Consider the following 23,846-nt stretch of genomic DNA (forward strand, 5'->3'; position numbering starts at 1 on the left):
ATGATTTGATTTGTTAGAAGTTAGAAAGATTATATTTTAATAGTAAAGTGTGAATCCTCTGGTTTGCTAGCTAATGCTTAACCTTTTAGACTATTTCCTTTCTTAAAATGGTTATAGTTGCTGATATCTACCCAATAAGGTTGTAAGCTAGTAATCTGCTGTATCATCATCATCACTAGTAATATACATAGTTTTGCTGATTGTTTTTATTCTAAAGAAATGTCATGATCTCTTATGGGCAATGACTTGATTATCCAACTTGGGGAAGTGTCTTGACATTCTAGCCTCCATTTCATTGCCTATTTATAATGGCTTGCTGTCATGGGGTGAATGGTGATGGCACCAGTTTACATACTGCAGATGGGTTTATGGGGATGTATATATTGTTCAGATATTACATTATGGATAAAACAATGGGCCCACTGTTCTATGCATTTAAGTTAAGTTTTTTTGTAGTTGAAGTTTTATTTATTGTTTTTCTTTTGGATAGATAATAAGCTAACTCTCACACTGTGCCTGAGCAGACATATTTAGACAGACCTACAAAGAAGTGCCTCTGGGTATGCTTTCTCTTCTTTACACCTTGCCTTTTACAATTAAGTTTTATAATTTTAATCTCTATTTAATGCATTCTGCTTTTAAGCAGTACTTAAGGGGAGGGAGTAAGGCATATTAGTAAAATCATTATGCATTTTCAAGTGAGAATGCCTGGCTTAGAAATTCCCTGCATATTAATTGTGTATCATAAAATTCATTACTTAACTTCTGTGCACCTCAGTTGCCTTACTTATAGAATTGGAATACAGCATAGGTCTTGAAGGACTGCTATGAGGATTAAATGGCACACTGTGTAGAAAGCACTTAGAACAGTGTCTGAGACATTGTAAGGGTCCAATAAATAAAAGCCATTCTTAGGCTCCCAGCCATTATGGCCACACATTTAACTACTCAGTATTTTTGGTACCTGTCCTTTTAAAGCATTCCAGGAAACCCTATGTAAACTTGAGGTATTAGTTAGGATTTTTTTTTTTTTTTTAGATGTCTTCACATTTTAGTCATAAGGCTTCCAAATAATACATTTAAAAATCCTGCAGTGTGAATTTAGTCCCTGTAGCCTTTGCCTTTCAGGATTGTTAAACAATGATTAAAATGTCATTGCTGAAGGTACCACTGCTTAGAGTTCCTTAAATGTCACAGATCTTTACATGTCAGATAATTCAGGAGAACTAACAATGTCGTGTTACCTCACTTGCCTGCCACATTTTATTTCACAGCTTGTAGTCTTTTTTTTCTTGCTTCATTCTTTATGTATATTTTATTCTTGTTTTAACTCTTAGAACTTGAAACTTTTATTTTAGGAGGGTCTTTAAAGAAGACTGTGAAGGGTTCTTAAAGGGTAGGGGTCAAGTCTTAGTGATTTTTGTATCCCAGTGCCTATCCAGCATCTACGAGGTGTTCAGAAGAAGGGAAAGTCATTTCCTAATATACTGCTAAAAATTCATGTCAAAATGATGGAAAGTTTTCCTTATTTAATTCATAGAAGTTTTTGTTTGTTTGTAACTGTGCTTAACTAGTTAAATTTGGTTATTTTTACTCTCAGTTCCTCCAATTAAGACAATACAACTGTGATTAAGTAGTTAAATTTGGTTATTTTTACTCTCAGTTCCTCAAATTAAGACAATACATGCATCGATGTATTTCTATTCTTTTTTTTTTTTTTTTTTTATCCTCACCCGAGGACATTTTTCGATATTTTGTTCAGATAGAGTGAGAGGGAGAGAGAAAGAGAGAAACATCGACGTGAAAGGGACACATCGAGTGGTCGCCACCCGCACAACCAACCAGGGCCGGGGACAAACTGCAACCGAGGTACGTGCCCTTAGCGGGAACCGAACCCTGGTCTCTCCAGACCACAGGCCAATGCTCTAACCGCTGAGCCAAACTGGCCAGGGCTCGATGTATTTCTAAAAACACACGGTAATTTTGAAGAAGTCCAACATATGCGTTAGCTCCTCTTACCTGTAAAAACATGAGAGGATGATTATTATATTCATCCTTTTTTTAATTTTTTGTTCAGATAGAGATGGAGGGAAGGAGAGAGAGAGAGAGAGAGAGAGAGAGTGAGAGAGAGAGAGAATCATCGACGTGAAAGGGACACATCGAGTGGCTGCCTTCCACATGACCCCAACCAGGGCCGGGGACAAACTGCAACCAAGGTACATGCCCTTAGCGGGAACTGAACCCAGGTCTCTCTGGACCACAGGCCGACGGCTGACGCTCTAACTGCTGAGCAAAACTGGCCAGGACTATATTCATTCTTTTATTAACTTTTTTCTTCTGTGAGGAATAAATAGTCTGAGAACATGTTGGAAAATATTTTTAAAGTTATTTCATAGTAAAAGGACAGGTTTACAGTTATCTTTTGTATTATTAGCAAATATTTTAATTTTGATTACTCATTAATTTTTTAATGTTTCAATGTGGTGAAAAGTTATAGCTTTCTCTATAGCAGTTAAGTTTCAATAAACGACCAGACCCGGGAATATATAGAGTACACTTCAAATTGTAAAGGAATCCGATTACTAAATTAAATGAAGCCAATAGAATAAGTTTCCCTCAACAGTGTTGATCGCAAAGGTGAGGGAGGTGATGAGAGAGGCCGCAGGGAGGAGCAGGCAGGAGGAGGAGAAAGTCTGGTAAGGGCAATGTTCAGGGATGTGAAAGTAGGAACAGAAATTAGAAAGATATCTGACCTACAATGTAAACCATAGTGAGTAAACTTTTGTGCTCGCTCTCTCCTAATTGGACAAGCATTAGGATTAACAAAAAAGGATAAAAAAGGCAAACTTAAAAAAACAAAACAAAAAAACAGGACTTCTTTTTCTGCTTGTCATATTGGGGATTGCTTCTCTAAGGAGAGTTTTGAGTGACTTGGAAGGTATTTTGCACACTATTTTTGAGGATGTCAAGACAGTTGGATGAAAGGGAGGGTGTATGTTGTAATATTCCTTCCTGCACTTATCTAAGTACAGTGAGTCCTCACTTAACGCCAGGGATAGGTTTTTGGAACTGCAGCTAAAGGACCTATAACAGATCCAGTCTTACCATAGGTTAATAGATACAAGCATAATTAAATTGCAAGAGGTAAGTTCCTATGGCATGTCATCAGCATTGAACGGTGTTGCATGAAACATCTTTATTCGAGGACCTGCTGTATGGAGAGAACTGGCCTCAGAATTGCCCTCCTCAGTGACTCACTTACGACTTTATGGTTTGGGGTACTTTGAATGCACCTACATTTTCTTCTGTGGGTTGGATGTAATTCCTTTTTCCAACTTTCTCCCCCACACTTTTGCAATTTGGAGAGAAAAGCTGACTTTTTTAAGTCTTTAAGTCTTTTTTGTGTGTCTGCTTTAAAATGGAAGCATTCCATAATTTAAATGGAAGGCCTTTATGAACACTTTATATATTGCAGTGTAGAGCCAGAATTAACACAGTTTTGTGGTATCATTGTGGCTCTAGGAATATCCACATTTTCACGTAATTAAAAAATCTTCTAATTATTAGCTATTATTTTATTCTAAGCTGACAAGAGGAGGAGGCATAGCACCCGGGAAGAAAAGTGTTAGGGAATAGGAGTGGATACATAAAAGATAAAAATATACACATTATCCCTGGCCAGTTTGGCTCAGCAGTTGGAGCGTCGGCCTGCGGACCACAGAGACCCGCGTTCGGTTACTGCTAGGGGCACCTACCAAAAAAATATATATACACATTATCCTTAGAGTTTTTTTTGAGTGAAGATTTTATTCTCTGTTAGAGGAATGACTAGATATATTTTATCTGCTTTGTTTGCAGTTTTCAAGAAAGTTGCTATACACGCACATACACCTATCTCATGTTCATGTCAAATTAACCTCTGTTAGCTTGTTCTCAAAGTGCCAAGTCTTTAAGAGTTGTCCAGGGTTGAATTATTTTGATTATCCAGAGTTGGATTTTTTTTAACATAGAGGTAGTGAGTATTATGCTAGATAACAGTATCAATTTTTGGTGCCGGCTATACCAGGATATAAGCAGTGTGGACAAAATGAGCACTTTGGCACAGCTAGAATTTAACTTGTCTCCTCCTATTGAGGAAGAACAGTCTTTGTGTAATCAAACCTTTATACTTACAATGTCTTTGAGTGTAAGCACGAAATAGTCACAACATTTTAAAATGTAGCAGAAGCATGGTGTGTTATCACATGTCAAGATCTGAGATTAATTTGGGTAATTTATTCTTAGTTAATGATCAAAACAGTTCTTATTCTGTGGGTCAGTCATTTGCATTTTGAACAACATAGTTCTTGCATTATATGCTTAAGGTAAAGAACATCTCTAACATCTCAGAATTTTAAAGCTGGTTGTAATAACATAGTGGCTTATAAATTGCACACATCAGAATTACTTAGGGAACTTTTAAAAAATGTGCAAGTTGATCTCCAGGCTAATTGTAGCGAATTGTCAGATTTCCTAAACCAAAGAGAACTGTCAGATTGTAGGGGGTAAGGCATTAGTTTGGAAAAGCTGCATAGGTAATTCTAATGTGCAGCAGAGACCGAGCTGATCTGGTTAACCTAACACTCAGGATAGCTTCAGAAACTCTCAGTGTGCGCTTTCCCAAGTACATCATACTGCACAGGCCACCCGCATACCTGTGTCTGTTCATCCAGGGTAGTCTTTGGGAAGTTTTGCAAAGTGCTTAAGGATCTTTTATCTCCTATTCATAAACTTATTAAGTAAACTCTTTGTGGTGGTTGTCTTTATTGAACCTATTAATTAAAATTGCTCTTCAGTTTTTCTTACAAACTTCCATAAGCAATAAACGGGGGTCATCAAACAAATTGAGTTTACTTCTTTCAGCAGAGTACAGATTTATTTTACCTTTATTTAGATGTAAACACAGTAGCTCACATATTATAAACTAATAAAATTTGAAGTTGATTAGAACAGGTAAGACTGTGTGGGCAGATGGAGTTTAAAAAGTGGGATGAGAAAATAACCATGTTACAACTTGCTGCTTGCTGAAGCTGCTTTTAGCCCTGTTTTCACTTGACTTTATGAAAGAATTGGGCTGGGACTGTTGCTTTCCTCTTTGTTCTTTTCATAGATCCTACCTGGTACCTTGAAGGGTGTAGATACCTAGGAAACCTCTTGGTGCTTAATTCAGGTGGTTCCCCATAATATCTGAATGTATGGCGTCTGGGTGTCAGATGCTGACAATTACCAATAACTTGAGCATGGATCAGAATCACCTGGAGGGCTTGTTAAAACGCAGATTGTTGGTTCTCCACCCCCTTTTCTAATTCAGGTCTGGGGTGGTTGGGACCTGAGAATTTGTAGTTACAAGAAGTTCCCAGGTGGTACTGATGTTCTTGGTTCTGGGACCAGGTTTTGAGAACAACTGAAGTAGGAGATTATTGGGGTGAGGGACACTTGTAAGAAAGGAGGATTTATAGAAGTAGTGCCCTTAAACAAAAGAAAAATCTCTCAGGATTAAGTGTGGTCACAAAATGGACAAATTGAAAAAATTCATTTATATGCAAAAAATAAAGAATAATGGTTTAAATTCTTTAGTTGTAAGCTCAAAGATAAAAATTTTTTCTTTATTTGAAATTTTTTTCTCTTAAGGGATTTTTTTTGTACAGTCTTTTAGTTTACATCTTCTAATTCAATTGTTATTTTATCAGGTACTCCTTTTTCTTTTCTGTGCCTCAGTTCCCACACAATGAGAAAACATATATTGCCAAAGGTATCCTTGGAATATTTTAAAGTTTAATGAATAATATTATGTAGTATTGGGGGTTCCACTGAATTAGGAAACATGCAAATATGAAAGATATTCCCAACAGATAAAAAACTATCATACACTGTATTCGAGTAATAAGCAAGTACATTGCTCCCCACAGACTGCTGGGTGATAGTAAAAGAAAAAGCCAAAGGGGAGGATAAAAAGTAGGTGGGCTCATATGGGAGTTGGCTTCACTGTGTGTAAAGTAGTCTAAAGAAAGAGGAAAGTTTTGAAGCATAAAACTAAGGGGAAAGGAAGTGACTTAGAATTCAAAATACATAGGACTCTACACCAGCAAGAATCTGGAACAGAGGAACTTTGCCCGCAGAAGAGAGAAGCAATTCATGAGAGGCAGGTGGGGGTAGTGAATGACCACAATAACGTGGAAAACAGAATTATACATATTCTTTTATTTTCCTCCTGTGGACAGGGCACCATTGTAGAAAGTCAGAACTTTGTGCCTTGTTTTAAAAATCGATTTCAGGGGTCAAATTGTTGAGTTCCAGTCCGATTATTAGTAATTAAAGTTACAGCTCTTGAGGAGTTTTCTCATGGTCTCCCTTGCTATTCTGTGCGTTGAGTTCATTGATCATTTTAATACTCCTCATTGCACCTGTCATACTGGGTATCAGCAATTAACATTCCTCAGAGGTGAATAGAATGTCAGCCTCCATCTCAGATGGAACTCAAGAACAACAGGTGCATTCTACCTGTTTCTTGGCTATACCCAGAGTAGTCAGAAGGCAAGTAATTAACCACAAAACAGACTTTGGAGAAAATGAGACTCTAGAATTTGAGCCAGTGCTGAAAAGTAGCTCTGGGTAACATATTTAGGAGACATAGGAAATGGCTCAACATGAGGTATGTAATAGCCTTGCTAATTTGACCTCTTTAAATTTATTTTAAGCCTATTTCCCTTTCAGTACAAATTTTAACTGTACACCTTCCACAGACCCTCTGTTTCATGCAGTGTTTTTTTAATTGACTAAGGTTCACATCAAAGGTCATTGGATTTGAACTCATAAAGTAAAAATCAATTGATTGTTAATTTTCCTTTTCCCTTTTACATGAAGAAACCTGACAAAACGTACTGGCTTCAATTAGAGGAAGAGAGTCTCCCGATAGTGGTTTAACTTCCTTTTCATTCAATCTAGTTTCATTGATCAGGGCCTCACTTTCTTCTTCTTTTTTTTTTTAATCCTTACCCAAGGCCCTTCTTCCACTGATTTTCAGATAGAGTGGGGGAGAGAGAGAGAGAGAAACATCAGTTCGAGAGAGACACACTGATTAGTTGCCTCCTGCATGACCCCAAAGAGGACTGGGGACCAAACCACAATCAAGGCACATGCCCTTGACCAGAATCGAACCCATGACTCTTTGGTCCGTGGGACAATGTTCTAACCACTAAGCAAAACTGGTCAGGTCAGGGTTGCACTTTTTTCACCTCAGAATAAGAAGATTGGACCAGGTTATTTCTAAAATTTTTCTGACCCCTCAATTTTTTTTTCTCTTGCACTTTAGTTCATGAAAACACTAGGATTTTACTTAAATAGGTTTAAGTGTGGACAAATTTCAAGAGTTTAATTATCTAGGTTTTCTATTTGAAAGCGAGATCTTAAATTATCATTTAGGATTCCTTAGGTACTACACACTTTTTAAAAAAAAAAATTTTTTTTCTTTATTGATTTTAGAATGAGAAGATGGGAGAGGGAGAGAGACAGAGATAGAAACATCGATGAGAGAGAATTTTGATTGGCCACCTCCTGCATAGCCCCCACTGGGAATTGGGCCCACAACCTGGTCATGTGCCCTGACTGGGAATCAAACTGATGGCCTCCTGGTGCATGGGTCAATGCTCAACCAGTGAGCCACACTGGCCAGGCTAAATTACTCTTTTTTAAAAGCCTCACCTGAGGATATGTTTTTATTGATTTTTATAGAGACAAAGAAAAACATCAGTTGGTTGCCTCCTGCCCTGACTGGGGATTGAACCACAACTTTTTGGTACACAGGACAACACTCCAACCAACTGAGCCACCCGGTCAGGGCCAGCATAAGTTAATCTTGAATAGTAACAAAAGAAAAAGAAAAGAGAGAAAAATTACCCAGCACGTATTTTTTTTTGTTGGCTTTAATAATTGCCAGATATTTTTTTTTTTTTTAATCCTCACCCGAGGACATTTTTCCATTTTTTGCACAGATAGAGTGAGAGGGAGAGAGAGAGAGGGAAACATCGACGTGAAAGGGACACATCGAGTGGCTGCCACCCGCATGACCAAGCAGGGCCGGGGACAAACTGCAACCAAGGTACATGCCCTTAGCGGGAACCGAACCCGGGTCTCTCCGGACCGCAGGCGGATGCTCTAACCACTGAGCCAAACCGGCCAGGGCAATTGCCAGATTTTTTGACGTGTGTGTATGTATATATGTGTGTGAACACTTATTGTATGCCAGGTGCTTTACATTACTTGTTGTCAACTGTGTAGCTGTACAGCTAAATCACCTGGGACTTAAAAAAATGCGTGGGTCCCTACTTCCAGAGATTTAGATATAATTGGTATCTGGTATATTTTTAAAGATAGACTTGTCATAAGTATTTAGTTTACGTTGCATTCAGTGACAAATTTGCTGGGTTTTATTTTTATGACATCTAATATTTAGGATATTGAATTATTTGTGAATGGAAAAAAATCCTAAAAACATGAAAAGTGATACTTTCTCATCCCAAGTACACGAACTCAACTGAAGGATCCTGACTCCCCCCATGTGTCCACCTCTTACCCATGAGCAGGATGAGATTGCCTTGTTGCTTGTCTCTCATCTTTAAAATAGTGCATAGAGTTGTCCTTTTTGCACTTGTTGAACAGGATTATTTGCTGGCAATTTATTGAATCTAATACGCCATTGATTTTAAGATATGTCATTATTTTACATATCTCAACAAAAAAGAGAAAACATTATCAATGAAACTGACTTGCCCTCAACTGTAAACTGCTTTCCTTTTTCAGGAGATGTTAAAATAAATAAAAAGTTTTGTGGACTTGCCCTGGCCAGTTTGGCTCAGCAGTTAGAGCGTTGGCCCGTGGACCAAAGAGTCGCGGGTTCGATTCTGGCCAAAGGCACATACCTTGGTTGCGGTTTGTCCCCGGCCCTGGTCAGGGTTGTTCTGGAGGCAATCAATCGATGTGTCTCTCTCACATCGATGCCCTCCCCACCCCTTTCTACTCTATCTAAAGGTAAATAGAAAAAATATCTTTAGGTGAGATTAAAAAAAAAGAAAGAAAGTTATATGGACTCAATGAAATATAGTAATTTAATTTTCAGTTTCTCTTTCAGATTTAATTAGGTCTTGAAAACTCACAAATCAATTTGGGTTTTACTAATTTGTTTGCTTAATCATTTTGTGTGTGTGCATGCGGGCGCATGTGTAAAATGTGGAATAGCTTATTCTATATATTTCTCAGTTGTAGAAATATGACTGATTTGCTTAAACATTATCCCTTCTAAATATGCCCTGGAGGATTTATAAGCAAGTCATAATCTTGTAATGCTCTTTGTTAGTTTTAGCTTCTCACCAAATGTCTCTGTCTCATTATGCCAAAAGGCTTATTTTTTATGTATATATATGTATGCATACCTATACACACATATGCACAGTGTGTTGCAGTATGTTTGTCAGTGTTACCCTTGTGTCTGTTCTGTTTTGTCTAACTCTGATAAAATCTACACTTTGGATTTAAAAATTTTCAAGGCTCCTCTGTTGTTCATCTGTGTGTTGGCTGTTGCAGTATTATCCTATTAGAAACAGTATAACCCAATTCAGCAAATTTATCATGTGCTTCTAACACTTATATGGAAAATATTTAGTTTTCTTGACTAATTCTCTTTCACGTTTTTTTTCTTTGTGCCTACAGTGTTAACCAAGAAATATATTACCTTTGGATCTGGACCATCTGCCTCTAAATACTTCCCTTGCATAATATCTAATTTAAATTTATTCTAGATGTACAATCAGTATATGAGATTTGGTAGTTTTAATTTTTTGAAATGCTTTTAAAGATTTATTGTAGTTTATGAAGGCATCAGAGTATTTTTGTCTTCATGGATTTATGTAAAGCCTGTGGTAGCAAATAAAACTTAGAGTATTTGTTTGGTTTCAGTAAATTAATAGGGAGCTGAATCTAATATTTTCTTTCTCCCCCATGAGGAGGTGCTGGTGAGAATCCACTTAAGGATACTCAGTTTCTGTCTGGAGACCAGGTTTGATGAAGTGACCACTCAGATCAGATCTGCTGTTCATGTTCATTTTTATGAATGGTTGAAAATAAAAAGGAGTACCTTTAACATCACTAACTATCTAAGTACCTGTAACATTTGATTTTGTTTTGCTTCTAGTTCCTCCTTATGGAAAAGTTCATGTTGCAGCTATATGTGTTCTCCCAGCTTTGTGTGCTCTTCTTCCTTCTCTGGTTTGCTCCTGATGCCTCCTTGGAAGGCACATCATCCCTTTTGCATTTGGGTTGGTGTGTGCTTGGGACTGGTTAATGCCTCTACCTGCCTGGTAACTAGCTCAGTGCCTCTCCGAACTGTGAGGAGCAGAGTTGCCTTCGCTGTGTCAGCAGCGATCGTGTGTGTTACTGTCTGTTCTCCATCCTGGGTCTGTCTCTCTAACACACCCCCTTCAAGTACGAACCACTCTTTCTATTTTCATCTCCTTTCTCTCTGTTTCTTCTCTTCATACTCTCCATGGGAAGGGATATTTTCTTTAGGAAACCTGGCATTTCGTGGGAGGAAAGATCTGACATTTGGGCTGTCCACTTAAGAAAACCTTCCAAGAACGGAGGAGAAAGTTGTCAACTTAGGAGGTTCCTGAGAAAAATCACATTTCTTCTTTACACAGGCTCCCTGGTCTAAATTTGCAGCAAATTAAGAAACTCTTCTATATCCCCATGCATAGGAGCACTACTATTTTATTGTAGTATGTTAATCTTACTCATGTTGGTTTACATCAGCAGGATTTATTTTGGAATTTACTGAGCCAGCTACATTGAATACAGTATTGTCATTTGAGTGCACCTCTTTGTGTGGGGTGATTCTTGACATGAATCCACCCTGTGAGGTATCATGATGATATCTGGCATGGCTTATTTGTTTACTGTTTTTACTGTATGTGTGTAGAAGAGAGAAGACCCATAGTGACCGCCTTTGTGTGTCTGCCCCTTAGGTCAGGTTTTCTGTCCTGACTCAACGCAGGTCGGGGCTCCGAGATTGCTTGGTTGGGTGTGCAGAATTCCCTCTGTTGGACTCGGGAGCCAGAAAGCCACGATGAAGTTTGATTTGGCTTGTGGCAACCTTTTCCAAATATGAATTTGGATGTAGTACAGTATGTTCTCTAAGAAAAGAAGGAGAAGGGAAACCAATAACTCTATAGCTGGAAATATCCGGGGACGTTTAGACATGGGGAAACTCTAACCCGTGGTGTTTGGAGTCTTCCCTCAGCTTGGGAGTCGCTGTGGTGCTCAGAGGCTGGCCTTTTTTCCAGGCTGAGCACTCCCTTCGCTCAGGAGAAGCCATAGAGCAGCCTCTGTCCTGCGGGTGCTGCACGCTGACTTGCTCCAGACAGTCTTGAATGTGACCTGGCAGCCAGTGCTGTTTCCTGCTGACGTGGCCTCCCATAACTGAGCAGAACAGAGCCGCCTCAGTGTACTGAGGAAGGAGCTGCGAGGGCATGAATCACCAGCGGGATAAGGAACAAATTAAGAGGGGAAAGCGCCTCGCTGTTCAGGTTTCCTTCTAGATATACTTAAAAGACACCTTTTTTATAGGAAGGGAGGAGGAGGAAGAAAAACAGGAGTGAAGAATGCTGCAGGAATCAAACGGTGATTTGTTTGGCTATAGGAAGGGTTTCGTATCAGCGGGAGTTACTTCTGGGGTGAGACCCAGTCTGCCACAGACATCTGAGATGATGCTGTAGGAGACCAGGCTGGGTGGGCTGCACGGGCCATACACTTGCAGAGGATGGGGAAGGTTGAGCTCCCAGTCATCTCCTGCAGACAAACATTAAAAAGAAAAAAATGGAGCGTGTGTCTTGGTGGAACAGCTTCTTTCAGCTTGTTAGGAACTGGAGAAAAAACTCAGAAATGGTTCAGGAGCAAATCGTGTTGTATGTTTCTCCCATCAGTGGTGTCAGCATCTAATTTGATGCTCAGTGTTGGCTTATGTTTCAACTCCTGCTTGGTGCTTGGAATTTGCTTATTTGAAAAGGTCCAAATGCAGTCCCATATTACCTTCTGATAGGGCCAAAGAAGTCAAGCTATCATGTAATTTTAGAATGAGCTGGAACTTCAATTTTGACTTCAGTGGCTTTATCTATTATAAAAGTTATTGTGGACCCTTTTTTCAGTCAATCTTACGTGGAAGTCTACTCTACCAAGCCGATGTAGGTGGGGTTGACTGAGGGCCTGAGGCACATCTGCTCATCTTTCTTCTGGTAGCGGCCCTTCAACCTTTCCCCCTGACCACCTCACACCCCTTGCATGTATATGTTGAAAAACCACTGATCTAATCAACCAGTCTCATTTTATAGGTGAGGAAGTTTTGCCTCTCCGGTTTTTTAGGTAATATTATAATGACTTTCAAAGTGCCTTAGAATACAAATCCTTTAATCTGTCTTGCTTTTGAGCCTTCGTAATTTCTCAGTTAGCTATTGAAAAAGCCTCCCCTGGTCTCTCTGCCTGTAAACAAATGCAAGTGAATTATATAAATAAATGATACACCAGGAATAATGGTTACACTGTATGCTAGAATCCACCCAGCAACCACTTAGGGATGCTGCAACAGTAAAGAAAATGAGGGATCAAACTGCTCGGCCATCTGCAAAGCAGAGTCCTGAATGGGAGGGACTCACAGGACCTTAAAGGACCAAGAAAACTAAAAACTGAGAAAGTTTTTCCAGTATCTGTGACAGAGGGCCTCCACACTCTTTTGCTTTAGCTGTGCATTTGAGGATCATCTTTGACTGAGTTCTCTTGGTAATTTTCCATACCCAGTTTCTGTCATTTAAACCAAACTTAAAAATAACCACACTTTAAAAGAGTACTGCTGGCTCTTCATTTCATATGTTTATCCTAGATTATGGAACAAAGCTGAGGCAGATTCAGGTCTAGTTATATGAACCCCATTCCTGGTTTAGTGTTGGCTTTCCTGAATAGCTCTCAAGTCTTGTTTGTAGGTGGACTTTGACTTATAGATTTTGGAAATCATTTACACTAGCCATATTTTCCAGTGTTTCCCCTTCGCTGTAAGTTACTTTCTTCTGTTGCTCCACAAATTACTACCCTCAGCTCAGTAAACAGAAGTCTTTGCTCATAGCAAATGTATTCTCAGAAAAAAGCAAGCAAGACACAAATGGAATGGAGAAGATGGGATATGAAATGTGCAATAAGTCTACTTACATTTTCAGTAAAGTCATCTGATTTTCTTTAAAGAGGCTTTGATTTTTATAGGCCATGCATGGATGGAATTAGAAAGTTATTCAAGTCATTTATTGTGTTTTGTTGATGTTGTGATAGGCTGGGCTTGCACTTTGTGAAGGATTAGAAGGGGAGAAACACTTCTCTGTTACCTGTTTCAGTGGCAGAGGTGCTGTATATGTAATGGTATGCTCCCCCGTCCCCCAACCCACTCATACTGGAAAAAAAATAACCAGAGACTCTTTTTTTCCAAATGTTCTTGGTAAAACTATTCTTCAAATACAACTGTGAGTAGGAAGCCAAGGCAGTGGGAGGGATCATTCTTTTGTGTGATGGTAATGAGATAATTTCTGCATTACAGATTTTCAGGACACTCTTTGTTTAAATGAAACTTCAGAGTCCTTGCAAAGCCACATTACCAAGTCTTTTTGCTTCATTAAAAAAAAAGTCTTTATTAATTTCATATGTTCTGCTGCCATCAATTGCATAAACTAATACAATTGTTTTGAATAAAAGAACTTAAGCCATCATTTGTTTGGTGTCTTGACTTTCTTTTTTCCCCCAAATATAATTGGATCCAATCTGGTTAAGAGTCGCTATTGTTCCCACCATTAGCCACCCACTCTGAGTGGAAGCTGCCAGGTGGCAATGGCCAAGTGGCAGTTTATCCTGGTGTTCGAGGAAGGTAGGGGGAAATGTTCAGGGTTGAGTGCAGAATCATTGCCTGAAGACTGGGAGGCTTATAGCAGGTGGGCTTTATAGAGGCTGCCAGCAAGAGACGGGCACAGGAATTTCCGTTATACTGCAAGAGAGAATGAGGAGGCCTGAGGGTGTCACACTGCCAGCCAAGATCTTGAAGGCTTCTTTGTATTGTTTGCTGATTGAACCTGGAAAGCCTTACGTTGAAAGGGATCTGTAGTGAAAAGTGGCCTTTACTAACTTTCGAATTTTTTTTTGGTCTCCTTCTCCAAGGCAGTCGGAATGTATTTGGTTAAAAGCAGCTAATTAATCTGTTTGATCTTGATGTGGAAATGAACCACATCAAATTCCAGGTCAGATCACTTTCCCTTGTAGAATGTTTGCTTAACCTTTTGAGGTGTATTTCATCAGATTATGGACTATAGAACGTTTGTCCTCAGTATTCTAGTCTATGTGGTGGCATGGCTTTTGTTCTAAATGCTCTTATATGTAAACCTAAATCTGTCTACAAATAAGAAAAGTCACATTTAGAAATTGATTGTAAAATGTAGGTATAGTGTGTAACTTAATCATATAAGCAGTATCATATATGGTACCATTCTTGAAAAATACTGGGCCATCCGGTCCCATTTATCTTAAATGAAATACTGCTTTCCCCCCGCTTTTTATTTATTATTTTTATTACAGATGTCCCTCCGTTTTCCCCCTTTGACACCCTTCTTCCTGCCCCCCACCCCACCTTCACCTTACTGTTGTCTGTGTCCATTGGTTATGCATATATGCATATAAGTTCTTTGGTTTATCTCTTCCTACCCCCCACCTCACACTCCCCTTCCCTCTGAGATTTGTCAGTCTGTTCTCTACTTCCATGTCTCTGGATCTATTTTGTTCATTATATTCCACAAATAAGAGAGATCATGTGGTATTTGTCTTTCTCTGATTGGCTTATTTTGCTTAGCATAATACTCTCCAGGTCCCTCCACATCATCTCAAAGTGTAAGCTTTCTTTCTTACAGCTGCAGAGTATTCCGTTGTGTAAATGTACCACAGCTTTTTTTATCGACTCATCTACTGATGGACACCTGGGCTGTTTCCAGGTCTTAGCTATTGTAAATAGCACTGCTGTGAACATAGGGGTGCACATATTCTTTCCGATTGGTGTTTCAGGCTTCTTAGATATATTCCTAGAAGTGTAATCACTGGGTCAAATGGAAGTTTCATTTTTAATTTTTTGAGGAAACACCACATTGTTTTCAATAGTGGCTGCACCAGTCTGCATTTCCACCAGCAGTGCACTAGAGTCCCCTTTTCTCTACATCCTTGTCAGCACTTGTTGTTTGATGATTTGTTAATGGCAGCCATTCTGGCAGGTTTGAAGTGATCCTCATAGTTGTTTTAATTTGCATCTCTCTGATGATTAGTGACATTGGACATCTTTTCATGTCTCTTGCCCATTTGTATGTCCTGTTTGGAGAAGTGTCTATTCAGGTCCTCTGCCCATTTTTTAAATGGATTGTTTGTCTTTCTTTTTTGTTGAGTTGCATGAGTGTTCTATATATTTTAGAAATTAATCCCTTATCCAATGTATCGTCAACAAATATGTTCTCCCCTACAGTGGGTTCCCTTTTCATTTTGATGCTGGTTTCTTTTGCTATGCAGAAGCTTTTTAGTTTGATGTAGTTCTGTTTATTAATTTTTTCCTTTGTTTCTGTTACCCTAGGTGATGTATGGATGAAAATTCTACCATGTATGATGTCTTAGATTTTGCTGCCTACATTTTCTTCTAAATTTTTTATGTTTTCACAAGTGACATTTAAGTCTTTTATCCATTTTAAGTTTATTCTTGTGTGTGATGTAAGTTGATAGTCTAGTTTTATTGTTGTGCATGTAGTTGACTGATTTTCCCAGCACCATTTATTGAAGAGACTGTCTTTTCTCTATTGTATACTCTTGCCTCCTTTGTCAAATATCAATTGAGCATAATGTCTTGGGTCTATTTCTGAGTTTTGTGTTCTGTTCTACTGATCTATATGCCTATTCTTGTACCAGTACCAGGCTGTTTTGATTACAATGGCTTTGTAGTATAACCTGATATCCGGAATTGTGATCCCCAACTTTGTTCTTCTTTTTCAAGATTGCTGTGGCTATTTAGTTCCATATAAACTTTTGGAGTATTTGTTCTACATCTTTGGAGTATTCACTGGTATTTTAATAGGAATTGCATCGAATCTATAGATTGGTTTGGGTAGTAAAGACATTTTAATGATGTTGATTCTTCCATGTTTTTATATCTTTCTCTATTTATTTATTTTTCAATGTCCTGTAGTTTTACTTCCTTGGTTTAGTTTACAGTCATCCCTCCCCACTTTGCGCTTTGACTTTTGAGGCTTCACTCTATTAAAACTGCAATAGAGTTAAGCTGCTAAAGTGGAAGCGCAAAGTGGCGAGGGACAACTGTGTATACATAAAGAATCCTACTTCGCAGAAATCTATATATCATGGTAGAGTCTGGAACTGATTAACCACGATAATCGAGAGCTGACTGTATTCCTAGGTATCTTTTTTTAAAATCCTCACCCAAAGATATTTTTTTCCATTTATCTTTAGATAGAATGGAAGGGAGGGACGGGGGCAGAGAGAGAGAAAGAGAGAAACATCGATGTGAGAGAGATACATCGACTAGTTGACTCCCGCATGACCCTGACCAGGGCGGGGGATGAACCGCAACCGAGGTACTTGCCCTTGGCTGGAATCGAATCTGCGACTCTTTGTTCTGCAGGCTGATGCTCTAACCGCTGAGCCAAACTGGCCAGGGCTGTTCCTAGGTATCTTAATTTTTTTTGTTGCAATGTTAAATTGGAAAGTTTTTTTATCGCCCCTCTTTTTAATTCATGTTAAGCTGCCAGCTAATATTATTATCCTTATTTAAAACATGAACAAACACAAGTTTAAGATGGCCATATAACTTATCCACAATAGTAAGTAGCAAAACCAGAATTTGAATTCAAGATGATTCCAAAGCTCCTGGTATTAATTTTTTTTTAATTTATTTTGAAATATTTGTAAATTTACAAGAAGCTGTAAAAAATGTACAGGGAGATTCCCATGTATCTTTGACCCAGTTTTATTTAATGTGAACATCTTGCATAACACTAGTATGATATCAAAACTAGGAATTAACATTGGTACAATTTACAGAGCTTACTCACATTTCACCTGCTTACACACACTCGATTGTGTGCATGTGTGTATGTTTGTGTAGTCACTGCCACAGTCAAGAACTGTTCCATCACCAAAAGGTGATATCCCATTAAAGCTACTCATTCTCCCACCATTACTAACCTTTAACAACCACTGAACTGTTCTGCATCTCTATGATTTTGTTACTTAAACAATGTCATATAAATGATATCTCACAGTATATAATATATTTTTTTAATCCTCACCCGAGGACATTTTTCCATTTTTTTGTTCAGATAGAGTGGGAGGGAGGGAGAGAGAGAGAGAGAGGGAGAAACATAGACATGAAAGGGACACATTGAGTGGTTGCCATCCACACAACCCAACCAGGGCCGGGGACAAACTGCAACCGAGGTCCGTGCCCTTAGTGGGAACCGAACCTGGCTCTCTCTGGACCGCAGGCCGACGCTCTAACCGCTGAGCCAAACCGGTCAGGGCTACCGTATATAATTTTTTAAGATTTTTTTTTCCCTCTGAGTATAATTTGAGATCCAGCCAAGTTGTGCGTACTAATAGTTACTTTTTATTTCTGAGTATTACTCCATGATATGGATGAATCAGAGCTCACCTGTTGAAGGACATCTGGTTCTAGTTTTTGTAGTTACAAATAAAACTGCTATGAACATAATGTATACAGGTTTTGTGTACACGTTTCTCTGGGATAAATGCCCAAGAATACAGTGCTGTGTTGTATTATAATTACATATTAAATTTCCTAAGAAACTGCCAAACTTTTCCAGAGTGGCTATACCATTTTACATTGCTACCATCAATATGTGAATGATCCAGATTCTCCTCATCCTTGTTAGCATTTGTTCTGATCACTAAGCAGCAATAACTCCTACTCTTCTTCCTCCCTCTACCCTATCCTTCCCCCCGCTCCTCCTCTTCTTCTTTACCTATTAATGTCTAATTGCTCCACTACCATTTGTTGAACAGACTCTCTTTTTCCATTGTATTGCTTTTGTACCCTTGTTAAAAAACCTTTTGGATATATATATGTGTGTGTCTATTTCTGAGTCTTCCGTTTCTGTTCCATTGATCTGTGGGCAGCAATGGGTATAACTGCTAGACAATGCTACACACTATGCAAAAGTATGCCCCCATTTGGTTCCTTTGAATGGGGCCGTGTGTTCACAGTCTTGTGCCTGGAGTTAGACTGAAGTTTGGCTGTGCTCCCTGGGCCTGTCTGTTGTGGATTTGGCTTCCCACCTGCCTGGGAGGATATGCCCCTGCTTGCCCCCTCAGGACTGGACCTTGCATTTCCACAGATTTCTTCTCCATGGCTTTGTTCTTATTTATGGTCACCAGCCTGTACTTAGTTTGGTACTTGTTGTGGTTTATGCTAGCATCTTCTGAGGTTTAGACCCCAACTCTAATAAGTCATATTAAATCTTATGGAGGAACTGCTAAAAGTTAAAAAATTGAAAACTGCCTTCTGAATAATACCAGTTTGCTCCTTTCAGAGTTGTCATGGAATAGAGAAATGAAAAGGCCAGCTATAAATCTGAAATGTCAATTTAATTGGAGGCATGATCCAATAGTGTAGCAAAATTAATAGAGAAATCTATATAACTTTATTTTAGATTATGCTGATTGTCTAGAAAGGTGAAAATTAAACTTTTATAATGTTGGCTTTTGGGATTTCTTTTTATGAGGTTTCTAAAATAAAGAAATCAATAATAGTCAACCTACCAAACATTTATATTGGCTCTCTTATATATCCAGAACAATGGAAGAAATTCTATTTTCACCTTTGGATTTTGGTATTTACCCCACTGCTGAAAGAATTGTCGGCACCTTACAAATATGCATACTGTATACTGAGATAAATTTAAAAGAAGTGGGAAAAAAAATGATGCAAAGAAAATAAGGTTTCTAAAATAAGAGGGAGCCAGGAATGATTTTGACTTTTACTTTTAGAAAGCTCTTCAAATAAGTCACATTCTTGTACAGTATTTCTACAGTAGAAATACTTGGTACAGCATTTCTATAATTGTGTTAGTTTGTAACCGTTCCGTATAACTCTCATTAGAAATAGGGTCAAATGACATTGGCAGTGTTTTTTACTTTCACGTCTACACTGGGCAGGCTCTTGGATACTGGTGGGGTGGAATGTGAACTAACTGATTGCTTTTCCAATCCTGTTATTTTCCAGTGTGGTTTGGAAAAAATCTACAGATGAAGTCAAGAAAGCACAAGGAAGCCTTCTGGTTAATGAATTTAGTGAGTTTCAGATTTTCCTCTCATGGAGAGTCCTGGAAAATCACTTCAGCAAAGAGGTTATGGGTCACTTATAGAAGAAACTGCTTTGCATACACATAGTGCATCTGCAGGCTACCATGGATTCTTCCCCAATATCTGATGGATAAAATCAAAACCTATTTATTATTGTACCAAGAATTGGGAACAGAGTCATTTATGCAGCACTTAGGTTTATGACTAGTCAGATTTCTCACTGTCTTGCAGCTGAAGTTCGTTTGATATAGTCGTGTGTTTACTGAAGCCTCAGAATTTTAGAGGACTATTTTATATTATTTATGGAAAGGATCCCCTGTAATGTAATTTTTAAATAGTTTTATTGAGGTATAATTTATAAACCTTATAATTCACCTATTTAAACTGTGTAGTTCAGTCATTTAGTATATTCATACTTGTGCATCTGTCACTGCAACCAGTTTTGAAACATTTTCATCACTTGAAAAAGCCCTTTACCCATTAACATTCACCTGTGAATCCCCCACATCCCCATCCCTAGGCAACCACTAGTCTACTTTTCAACTCTATGGACTTGCTTATTCTGGACATTTCCTAAAAACGGAATTATACAGTAAGTATGTGGTCTTTGTGATTGGCCTTTTCACTTAGCGTTATTTTTAAGGTTCATTTATTTCGTAGCATGTATTTATTGCCAAATAATATCCCATGGTATAGATATACCACATTTTATTAATTCATTCATCGACTGGTGGATAATTGAGTTGTTTCCACTTTTTAGCTATTAATAGTGCCACTAGGAGCATCTGTGTACAAGTGTTTGTGTAGACATATATTTTTATTCTATTCCTCTTGGGCATATACCTAGGGGTGGAATTGCTGGGTTATATGGTAACTCTTTAACTATTTGAGGAACTTCCAGAGTGTTTTCTAAAATGGTGACACCAGCCCTGGCCGGTTTGGCTCAGCGGTTAGAGTGTCAGCCTGCGGTCCAGAGAGACCCGGGTTTGGTTCCCGCTAAGGGCACGTACCTCGGTTGCAGTTTGTCCCCGGACCTGGTTGGGTCGTGTGGGTGGCAACCACTCGATGTGTCCCTTTAACGTCGATATTTCTCTCTCTCTCTCTCTCTCTCCCCCCCTCCCTCCCTCGCTCTCCCTCCTACTCTATCTGAACAAAAAAATACTCAGGTGAGTATTAAAAAAAATAAAATAAAAAAATAAAATGGTGACAGTGTATGAGCTTTTTCAATTTCTTTATATCCTTACTAGTGCTTGTTATTATCTGTTTTTATTTTTATTTTGGTGGGTGTCTGTAATGCAATTTCATGTTTTTTTTTTGTTTTGTTTTTTCTTTGCATTGATTGTTAGCTGTTCCTTCAGGAGACTGATATATATTAAAGGAAGTAGGATGTGGTTAGCTATGGTATGACTATGAGCTATAATGAAGCTCTGTGCTAGAACCATCATGCTTCTTTTTTTCTGACCTTTACCCCAAATCACATCATTGAGCAAACCACCCTTAAGGCTACAAGAAAAGCTTATCTAAAAGTGAATTCTGTGTTTTAGTGAATTTTGTGGGGGAAGAAGGAGAGTTTCAAGGAAGAGTGAAGCAAGCAGTTTCTTTCATTGATACTGGAAATCTAAGTAGGACTGTTGAATTGCTTGACATTTTTGTTTTGTTTTTATCACTGAATGTGTTTTAGACCAAATTGAAATTTGTTTCTCAGTGTACACAATTGCAGTATCTTATACACTTACATGAGATTGAATTTTCATACTGTGTACTGTACAGAATGGAAATAAGCCTGTTTTACAGTACACCAAACTTTAGTTCTAAAGCTATATAAATTTTTATTGTTTCCTATAAATAAAATTTTATTTTATAAATTGTCTCATAAAGATGTCCACTTATAAAACAATGTTTATAAGTGGTAGTGGTAGGTACAAAAAAAGAGAAACTGCCAGAATGTTTTAACTTATATGATCTGGGTGTTCAATGTTCTGAATTTTACTGTAATCTCCATGAATCATATTAGCTTAAGAAATGCAGGAATATTGTAACATATGTATGTGCTAGAAAGTGACTTGGTTATCAGGGGAGATTGTTCCATTCTGTTTTTTTAAGACATGATTTGTTTTTATTCTTTGGAGGGTATTTCAGTTTCCTAGGTGAATGACAGAACTGTGGGAGTTCAAGACTGGGTGCCTGAAGAAGTCTCCTTTTATACACAAAGGGCCTAAAGTGCTCTGATTCATAGTAATATATTGACAGTTTAGGATATTGTATTTAATTCATTTCAACAAACTAAAATATCCTACACCTTGCCAGGGACAAGGGAAACTAGGCAGATTTCAGACTGTTCAAGTTGAAACCAGAGATTAAATTGTGTGGAATCAAGGGACTAAAATATGTACATTTCAGAGTAAGCATTTCTATGAAATTTATTTCAGATTTTTCATCCTAGATTTATTACTCTAGATTAGAGTGTGTGTCTGCATGCCTTTGGGGGGTAAAAGGTCAGTATTTCAAAGTTACCCATTTCATTCTGAATTGGGATTGTAATCTTACAGCTGATCTTTGCCTATTTCTAGTATATTTTGGACTGTTTTGATCACTACTGTATTTCTAGTGCTTCAACTAATAACTGTCACAAAGCAGGCCCTCTAAATATTTGTTAAATGACTTCATGAAAAGAATGAATGAATGAATGAGTGATTGTTAGCTCTTCTTTGGTTGTTTGAGAGCATATAAGGTATATTGAATTGTTTGATCTCTCTCCATTGAAATGATTCTTATAATTATAGTCAGAAGTAATTCACTTGAAGAATGCACGTGCTCATGTCATGGTCGCTTGTTGCAGACATTCTGGAATCCAGATCCATAGGTCTTCTGTGTTCATTTTTCTTTTAAGAATGATTAAACCACGTTTATTGAGTGTAACTAACAAATAAAAATTGTTTATATTTAAAGAATACCATTTGATTTTTTGATGTACATATATGTTGTGAAATAATCACTACGATCAAGGTAATTAAACATTTATCACTTCACATAGTTACCATTTTCACTTCCTTTGTCTTTTTGTTGTTGTTGATGAGAACACTTAAGATTTTAGCAAATTTCAAGTATACAATATAGTATTGTTAACTATAATCACATTATCTCCTCATTTTTTCCTCCTTTGAGTCCCTGGCAACCACCACTTTACTACCTGCTTCTATGAGTTTATTTTAGATTCGACATATAAGTGAGATCTTACAGTATTTGTCATTCTGTGTCTGGCTTATTTCACTTAGCATAGTGTCCTACCGGGTTATCCATGTTGTTGCAAATGACAGGATATCCTTTTTCAAGGCTGAGTATTCCGTTATCCCATGAATATTTCATTATTTAGAACTTTTAAGAACTCTTAGTCATCTCAATAGTCATATTTTTATATACCCATTCAAACGGTGTAGAACTGGAGGCCCATATATCTCTGTTCCTTGTTGGATCTTTCCCAGAGAAGATAATAATAATTTAAAAAAATTAAAGACATTGGTGTCATTTACTTTTCAACAAAAGGAGCACATTTAGATAGTGACAGAAGGAGAGTGTCCTTTGTGCCATTTTTGCATTGTCTCATTTTAATTATCCTGGTATCCTTGTAAGGTTGGAATAGTGATTAGCCCATATTATAGATCAGGAAACCAAGGCTCTTACATTATTTGCAGCCTAGAATATTCATTCCATGAAGGCTGCAGTTGTGTCTGTCTTATTCACCATTGTGTTTTCATTATGTAGTTTAGTGCCTGGCATGTTATAATACTGATTGGCTTTACTTTTGCCTGAGATCACACTAGTTGGTGGAAGCAACTGAGACTGCATATAGTTTTCATTCATTCCATAGCTTGTGAGCTCTTTTCACTGTAGTTCTTTTCAGTTTTCTAAGAGATCACTGTGACTTATACTTTTCTAAAAAGGTAGTCATATTCCAGTGGTATCCTTATCTTAAATTTCTCAGTATGGACAGTATTTTGGCTTACTACCTGTTTTAATGCTGTGGCATAGGTCTTTTCTCTACACATATTATTTATTGGCTGCTCATAGTGTGTTTATTCATAAATCTTACATTATGCACTATTTAACCTGATTTTTCAAGTTATATATTTTTCAAATTATGTTTTTAAATTGTACAGTCAGTGAAAATAACTAGAAAAAGTGTAACTGGTAAGTGGTCATTATTAAACATATTGCCACATCCTAGCAAGATTCGGTCCTGTGAGCCCAGTAGGTTCATACAGTAGTCTGCCCCTCCTACTCTCTTACTGAATTTATAAAGTACTTGACCAAATTAGTTCTTTTCTTTTGCTCTTTGATTCCTGCTATTTTGAAGTTGGGGAAACCAC

At 37.9% G+C, this 23,846-nt stretch overlaps 1 protein-coding gene across 5 annotated transcripts in view; it reads left to right on the top strand.

Moving 5' to 3' along the window:
• The window catches only part of FNDC3B (fibronectin type III domain containing 3B), a 337,457-nt gene that overhangs the window by 102,900 nt on the left and 210,711 nt on the right, over positions 1 to 23,846 (top strand). The gene's annotated exons all lie outside the window — the stretch shown is intronic.

The sequence above is a fragment of the Molossus molossus genome, unplaced genomic scaffold (genome assembly GCF_014108415.1).
Source record: "Molossus molossus isolate mMolMol1 unplaced genomic scaffold, mMolMol1.p scaffold_m16_p_5, whole genome shotgun sequence".
Lineage (NCBI taxonomy): Eukaryota > Metazoa > Chordata > Mammalia > Chiroptera > Molossidae > Molossus > Molossus molossus.